Below are 8,615 nucleotides of genomic sequence, written 5' to 3' on the forward strand. Positions count from 1 at the left end.
GTAATCGACTTATACCCTCCCCCAAAATAGCTGCCCTTGTGGCAAAATTTGAAACTTTTATTATTATTATTATTATTATTATTATTATTATTACAATTATTATTATTGTTTTACTTCTCAGAGTTCTCAGTCTTGCTTGTTCTGGTAGATTCTGTGAGAGCAGACAGAGCCTGCTGTCAGAGGTCTCACAGGATCTCTTTCCACACATTTTAAGCTTTGATACTTGGTTGTTTAATTATCGTGGAAGACATTCAACAACCAAGTACCAATCTCAAAATCCTAGCTGTCCCCAGCAGAGCAAGTTTTGGGGCTTGCTTTGCTCTCATGTCAATTCCAATTTCTCTAACATATTTTTCAGACTTAATTGTTAATACTCTGAGAATCCCTACAACTACTGGGATAACAGACATTCTCCTCATTGTTCACATTCTTGCGATTTCCTCTTTTAGTAGTCTGTACTTTTCCATCTTTTCTAGCTCTTTGTCACTTATGCATGCATCTCCAGGTATTGCAATATCTATAATCTTGGTTTCCTTTTGCCCTTTATCTATCACAACAATATCTGGTTGCCAGGCATCAATTAGGGAGTTACATTGGATGGTAAAATCTCACAGTATCTTATATTCCTTGTTCTCGGTTCATGTTCGTCCCATTTCTGTGCTCTCTTCAGACCGTACTTTTCACATAGCCTCCAGTGGACGAACTTAGCCACGTTATTGTGCTTTCTTTTGTAGTGCTTTTGAGCCAGCTTGCTAAACTCATTTACAATATGTGAGATTGTTTCGTTTCTGCTGCCACACATCCTACAAAGAGATGATTCGCTACTCTTATCTATTTGGAACTTGGTGTAATTAATTCTCAGAGCTTGTTTCTGGGCGCTGCATTCCAATGCCTCAATGCATCCTTTCAGATCACTTTTTCTTAGCCACCTTCAAGCGTTGACCTTGTCTTTTCCTTCAATTTCTCTGAGGTGTTGCCCATACAGTAGTTTCATTTTCCAATTGTTTACTCTTTCTTCTTCATCTTGTTTCTTAAATATTTGTGGGTGCATCACATTTTCAGTAGGTATTGTATTGTTAATTCTAACAGCAGCAAGCAAGGATTCACTCTGCTGTTTGATGTATCATGCCAAACTGTTCTTCTCATTGACAACCCAGATCTTGCATCCTATGAAGCCTCTTCCTCCCCTGTTCCTAGGCACATACAGGCACAAATATGTTACATTTAGAATTAATGTCTTTGGTAACAGGTCACAACCAGTTTCCTTAGATATCGAGGACCTTTCTCATTATCTCTGTTATTCCCAATAGAGCAAATTTTTGTATTAATGCATCTCTTGCAGTTATACTGATTTTAATAAGGAAACTACCTAGTCCGTTGGTAATGGTACCAAGGGCATTTATAACTACTGGGATTACCCTTGTAGAATCCATCTGCAGTCTTCACATTTCCCTAATAAAATTCTGGTCTTTTCCTATTTTCCATTCTTTGCCTGCTACATTCATGTCTGCAGACATAGCCACATCTATGAAGAGGCACTCTTTCTTCCCCTTTGTCCAGAATGATAATATCTGGTTTCCTTGCTTGAAGTTTGTGATCAGTCTATACAGTAAAGTCTCATAAAATCTTAAACTGATCACTTTCTATTTCACTCTCTGGCTGACGTTGGTACCATTTTCTGCCTACTTCAAATTCTTTTTGCTCTAATATGTTCCTTGATTACACAATCATATTTACATCTATATTCCTTCTTTGCCAAAGGACTACAGGAGCTTATTATGTGCAGATCCTGCTTTCTCAGACAAATTCTGCAGTTAGCACTTTTCACAGTTTTATCTTTTTTTGCCTAGATGACATTCATCCATAATGACAGGCTTTGAGCAACCATTATGAATCCTATTTCTTTCTTAAGTTCTCCATTCTTCAGCCATAACCAAGATTCATCTGCTGCAACATACTGCATTTGTCTGAGATGCTGATCATGTAGTTCTTTTCCCCACATGTTTTTTCACCCTTTTTTCTTCTTTTTTTTTTTTGTATTCCATTGCTGTTTCCACAGCTTCTTTCTACTCTCCGCTGGCAAATGAAATCAGTTTTTCTGTGTTATTTCTCAAATAATCTTCTATATCATGTTCTGCCATCTTTATTGCAGTCTTTTATTGATATCAGACCTATCCCTCCCTCCTTTCGTGGCTTGTATAACCCATCAATACTGTCTCTAGGATGTAATGATCATTGTCTTTCTGGTTTTACAGCCTATGTTTCATAGTTCTTCCTTAGGCCAGTTCAGGAAAGCAGCAGAATATTGTATTAGAAACGCTGTTCGTGTGTTTACTGCAGTAATGCTTTTAGCTCCATTTAGTTTTCAGCTTAGCACCTTTTTCACTCCTCTGGGATGTTAATTTCTCACCTTCTTCTTCGTTTCTTGACAAAGAATTCTATCAAACTCCAATACCCAAAGGTATTTGTAACTGTCGACCTCATCCATTGCTCTGATTGATGTCTCTTCTGGGAGTTTAATCACTTCTGACTTGCATATTTTTCTCCTTTTTATTACTAGAACTGCGCATTTATCTATTTCAAAATTCAGACCTATGTCATCAATTACAATTGTAACAGTTTGAACCAATGAATCTAAAGGTTTCTCAATTTTGACAAATAATTTCAGGTCATTCTTAAACAGGAAGTGGTTTATTTTCTCACCACTGCATGGTTTAGCCTCTCTCTCAAGCTGAATGTTAGAGAGATAAGAGCAACTACAAATAGCAGTGGAGAGAATGTGTCACCTTGGAATATTCCCCTTTTTATGTTGACTTCACCTAACTTATCTTGGCCTGTAGTCTGTATAGTTTTCCATTTTAGCATACTGCCTTGTAAGAGCTGAACAACATTCTCAGCTAACCCAAGTATACTGAAGCATTCTTGAATCCATGAGTGTGGTAATCACACCATACAGTTGCTCAGTTTTTTCTTTCTGCTTTTGACTTGATGACCTATATATAATAGGGCATTTGTCTCTTTAGAACCTTTCTGTTCTTCTGGCAGTAGATCTCCCTCCTCAAGATATTTGTACATATCCTTTGCAATAACACCTGTTAGCAGGTGCAAGGCAAATTATTAGTTGGTAGTTACTTGTATTTCCTTTCTTTTGATCTTTCCTTATCAACAGTGTCCTGCTTTTTGTCATCCATTCAGGAACATCACCCATCTCAATACAATTATTTAGTTGTGTACTCATTCTATCAAGAAGTGCTCTGCCTTTAGTCGAGCAAATCGACCCCAGGACTTATTCTTTGTAAGCCTAGTACTTATTCTATCGGTCTCTTTTGCCAAACCGCTAAGTTACGGGAACATAAACACACCAGCATCGGTTGTCAAGTGATGTTCAGGGACAAACACAGAGACACACACACACACACACACACACACACACATATATATATATATATATATATATATACGACGGGCTTCTTTCAGTTTACGTCTACCAAATCCACTCACAAGGCTTTGGTCGGCCCAAGGCTATAGTAGAAGACACTTGCCCAAGGTGCCACGCAGTGGGACTGAACCCAGAACCATGTGGTTGGTAAGCAAGCTACTTACCACACAGCCATTCCTGTGCCTAAGTGCAGTGAAATTCCTTAGCTAAAATCCCTGGACCCAATCTGATCCAGGGGATTTCCAGCTTGGTTGGCATCCCTTTCAAAACATTTTTCAACTTTTCTCCTGTGATCTCTACGTTTCTTTGTTTTTGGTAAATCTGCATTATTTGCCTTTATCTTTTTTAACCATTCTGCATTGCCATTGTGCTTCATTTTGTGGCTCCAAATGCTTCTCCAGAATTCCTTTGTCTCTTCTTTGTCAGTTGGTACATTCACTGCAACATCTCCATTTAGTTCCTTGTAAAATCTACTTTGATCTGTTTCAAACAATATACTTTATTTTGTTCAATTATGTTGTATTTCTTCATCTTGGCAGCTTTTGCTTTTATCCTTTGTTTTCATTCTTTCATTACTTTTCTATGTCCTCTCCATTTCAGCCAATACTTTCTTACTTTATTATTATCATAATTATTTCACTTTCTATCATTTTTATGTTATTATTATTTGTTGTTATTGTTTTTACTATTGATATTATATTACCTTAAATCTGTTACTCTCTCTCTCTCTCTCTCTCTCTCTCTCTCTCTCTCTCTCTCTCTCTCTCTCTCTCTCTCCTCCTTTCTGCCTATCACATTTGTGTATGTGTGCTTATGTAAAAATATGTAACTGCATATGGGTCCACCAGAGCATATATTGGGAGGTATGGCCATTATAGCCTTCCTTTCTCCACCCCATCACACTCCTCTCTCATGCATTCGTACTCGCCTTCTTTCACCATATATTCTACAATTCTGCTCTAATAATCTAATGGCACTTATTTGCATACAGGGCCTGCAACTTTCTTTATTATTATAGTTTTGCTTATAATACTGACGAAGTGAGTCAAGGGCATAGTGGAGCCTACCAGCTTGTGTAATAATGGTGGTTGGCTTGCTGAAAAGTGTACACTACATATAGCATAAATACCAGTTATGCTTTCTGTGTTTCTTTTATTTGGCACAAACTCCACATAGTAGACTATCTGTAGTTATGATGGTTATTGTCACAGTACATCAAACAGCAATGGAATGTAGAACTTATCTACAGTACCCAAACCTTTTGGTATTGTGTCATACATTCCAGTGCATCTATCTATTTCTTCATACCTTCTAAAGTACACTGCAAATGTTATACCCTTCTCTGGGTCATAACTGAATTCTCTTATAGAGTTCGATATGCCATCTGGCAAAAACAAACTTATAGTGTTTCCGGACTTCTTATGACATAGCTCCATTAACTGTTGTTGTTTTTCTTGTTGCTGAAGTAGTTGTTTCTGCAACTCCTGTTGCTGTTCTTGCTATTGCTTTTGCAACTGTATCATAGAAGCTAACAGGTCTTCCATAATTAACTTTGTATCACAAAAATTTGTTAAGTGATCTGCATGAGCTTCTTCAAATCCTCATCACCAATATTGTTGTCTCATCAATTGTTATGATGATGATACCTTTCTACACTATAATCGTGTATTAGCAATGAAATATATAATGAAGCAGATAACAACAATGTAACAATCCGACAAACTCTCCACAAGCTATACATGAACCAACAAACAATATTCTGACAAACTATCAAAACAACACCTTACAACTTCCTGTGATTAATGCCCTGTGTCCTTCTGAAGATCTTCAAGCACTTCCTTGATTTTGGTCTTATTGTTACAGGCAGAGCAAGTAGGTGTCTTTCTTAAATGCACCCCACACATAGTAACCCATGGGATTACAATGAAGGGAATTGGAAGACCAGAAATATTAGGGCTGATGAAGTCGTAGCAATTCTTCAACATCTACTTCTGACTCTTTCTGGAAGTATAGTAAGGTATGTGCTGCCACACATATGGCCTTCCACTAGCAATCCTCCCTAGCCAGGGTTTGACCACAGTTTCTAGCAGATTCCTATAGCCATCTGAATTGATCCTATGCCTCTGTTCAAAGAGATGGGGTACTATGACATCACCTTCACTGGAGACAAATCTAAAGACCATCACAGTTTAGGGGAACTTAGTTTTCATGATGTCTATGTCATGTCTTACAGCTTTTACAGCGTTCACAGAGCATTGAGCTGCAATCATGATATCAGCATTTTGATACCCAATGTGAATCTTCATGATATAAGTCACTCATTTCTAGTATTCAGATGGCGTCTAGTCCTCCATGTCAGTTAACTCTTTTTCAACTACAACTTCAATCTGTATGCTCTCCAATGCCCTTGACTGTTCACCAATACATAAAAGCTGTTCCTTGAAAAAAAGAGACATAAAATGTCATCAAATTTAGCCCAAATACCCTGTATATGTGGGGGGGGGGCATGGCTATGTATTTAATATATTTACTTCCCAACTGCATGGCCTCAAGTTCAGTCCCACTGCATGGCACCATGGGCAAGTGTCTTCTGTGGCCTCAGGCTAACCAAAGTCTTGTTACTAGAATTGGTTGACAGAAGTGGAAAGAAAGCCATTGTACACACACAACACACACAAACACACACATACACACACACACACACACACACACACACATACATACATACATACATACATACATATATACATATATATATGTATGCATGTATGTATTTTTATATTTATATGTGTATGTATATGTGTGAGTATATCTCCTGGAGTATGTAAGAGCTGTAAATGAGTGTCACTGTCATACAAGCAGTGTTATTCTTTTCCAGTGTTTCTGGGGAGACATGTCTAGCCATGGATAAATATTACCTTGCTTGGAAACAGGTGTTGTTTGGTAACTGGGAGTGTATCCAGCCATAGAAAATTTACCTCAGTAAACTCTGCCCTCCACATGCAAGTGCAGAAAAGTAGATGTTAAAGCAATGATGATTGTTATGATGATGATGATGATGATGAAGATGAGGATTTTTTCCGAACTTGGTGATTCCGTTCATTGCTACTCTGAGTTTCTTGCTTGATATAATCCTCATATGACAACTAAACAGGGTGCTCCAGTATGAATCACCCATCTTTCTGCAAGTAAATATACTGTACATCATCATGTACATCTCATTTGTAAAACCAAAAAAATGTGATGGGTGTGTGTGTGTGTGATTTAAGAAATATTTTCTACTTAGATTTCAATAAACTGTTTGACATGAAATATCAGAAGTTTTGAGGGGTTTATTTATTTATTTATTTATTATTAATTATTATTTATTTATTTTTTGCAAAACCGAAATATCTCATTACTGTTTGTTTCCCACAACTCATTTTGTTTTTCAGATCATCAGCATTTTTTTTCTTTATCTTATCTGGTGTTGAATATATTTTTCTCTTATTAATATCCCTCGTTAATATTGTTAGACTTGACTGGAGACTATGCGAAAGCAACGAGACTCACCTGAGTTATATGGTCTTATCTTAGTACATCACTATTCTCTATTTAAACCTTATCTGGGCTGGGTTAAAATAGTTATCAATAAATTACTTTTATTCTTTATATCAACTTATAATAATATAAGTAGTCTTGAAGGAAATCCTTGATGTTCAGTGTTAATATATTCACTCGTTTAAATTGTCATTTTACGAAAATGGCTGAAATACTCCTAATTAACATTTAAATGACTTATTTTTTTTTTTAAATAAAGAGTAAAACATCTGGAATAAAATGGAAATATTGCTTTTGGGTGGCTGGAATGATTAATCAATCATTATAGATAGTGTACATTAACTGATGATACTTATCCACTCTGACTTAATCCCAATAAATTGTGATCCAATACTTGGCCGCCTACTGCATTTGCTCGTATCACATAAATAGTGTGAACGATTGAAATTTGTAGCACAATAAGATTACAGCTACTACTGTTGCTGCTGCTGCTGATACTGCTGTTGTTACTGCTGCTGCTGCTGCTGCTGTTGCTACTACTTCTAATATTATTGCTCTGTCATTGCTGCTGTTACTTTTTCTACATCATATTGATCGAATGTCATGTGACCTGGTATCTGGCCTGCAGCTCAATATTAGACCAGTATTTCAACAAACATCTAGCTATTTTCAGTGAAATACCTAGAATCTCCAGTTCTTCCAACAATTGCAAAACTCTGCTTTCTCGTCACATCTGCATCAATATCACTATGGCTTTGTAAGTTGCTTTTTACTCAGTAGTGTTTTAATTCATTTTTAAATTGTTATCTATTTTAGACACCAATGCACACTTAAGAGTTACAGGTAAATTCTGCTAAATGCCGGCTCCAATTGCATTTCTTTCTCTCTCTCTCTCTCTCCCCAACCCTCTTTGTCCACTCTATATTTTGCTATTATTTCTATGTATTGTAATTATTGACGTTACTATATTACTTGCATACATATATTTATCCATCTTTACCTCTCTTTCCTGAGAGCTCTCTCCAGGAAGGTGACCTTGCAAAAGGAAGAAAATAGATTTTTCCCTTTTTTTTTATATTTCTTTTCTTTTTTTTATGAATCATCCAAAGTTGTACTCCGAATCATCTCAGGAGTTCTTCCAAAGCTTAACATTTCACAAAAAAAAATACAGAGTAATTTTACCTTTCAAAATTTCATCTCTCCTCACCCTTTTCCTCAGCCCCTCCTTCTACTCCTAAATTACATTTGATTAAATTTCATACAAAACACCAAACTAAATGCCTTACAGAATTTAGTTTCATCCCTTTATGTCCCGAGATCAAATCCTAGTGAGGTCAAATTCGTCTTTCATTCTTCAATAAGGATAATTAAATACCAGTTATATAATGGCATAAATTTAATATCCGTGCACATCTCCATCAAAAACTGGCACTGTGTCTAGTCAAAAGAAATCACTACTATTATTGATATTTATTCATTTATTCACTTGCAGATGAAGAAAATTTCTCATGCAGTGATATTCAGAATTAAGACGATTGTCTGATAAATTTACTGAAGAAATAAGAAAAAGAAATAGAAGGGAGGATGACAGAGAAAAGAAACGAAAAAGCAGTGATTTTATTTTATTTTTTTTTGT

The 8,615-nt window shown here is 36.3% G+C and overlaps 1 protein-coding gene across 3 annotated transcripts in view; it reads left to right on the forward strand.

Moving 5' to 3' along the window:
* The window catches only part of LOC106882429 (serine/arginine repetitive matrix protein 1), a 102,699-nt gene that overhangs the window by 28,127 nt on the left and 65,957 nt on the right, over positions 1 to 8,615 (forward strand). Inside the window, exon 1 of one of the 3 annotated variants that reach the window (XM_014933103.2) lies at positions 7,475 to 7,736. The exons of 1 other annotated variant lie outside the window; for it this stretch is intronic. The gene's annotated coding sequence lies outside the window, so the exon portion shown is untranslated. Of the gene's footprint in view, positions 1 to 7,474; positions 7,737 to 8,615 lie in introns of those variants that run through there. One more of the 3 variants, XM_014933105.2, reaches the window with a different exon arrangement.

The sequence above is a fragment of the Octopus bimaculoides genome, chromosome 20, assembly GCF_001194135.2.
Source record: "Octopus bimaculoides isolate UCB-OBI-ISO-001 chromosome 20, ASM119413v2, whole genome shotgun sequence".
Classification (NCBI taxonomy): Eukaryota; Metazoa; Mollusca; class Cephalopoda; order Octopoda; family Octopodidae; genus Octopus; species Octopus bimaculoides.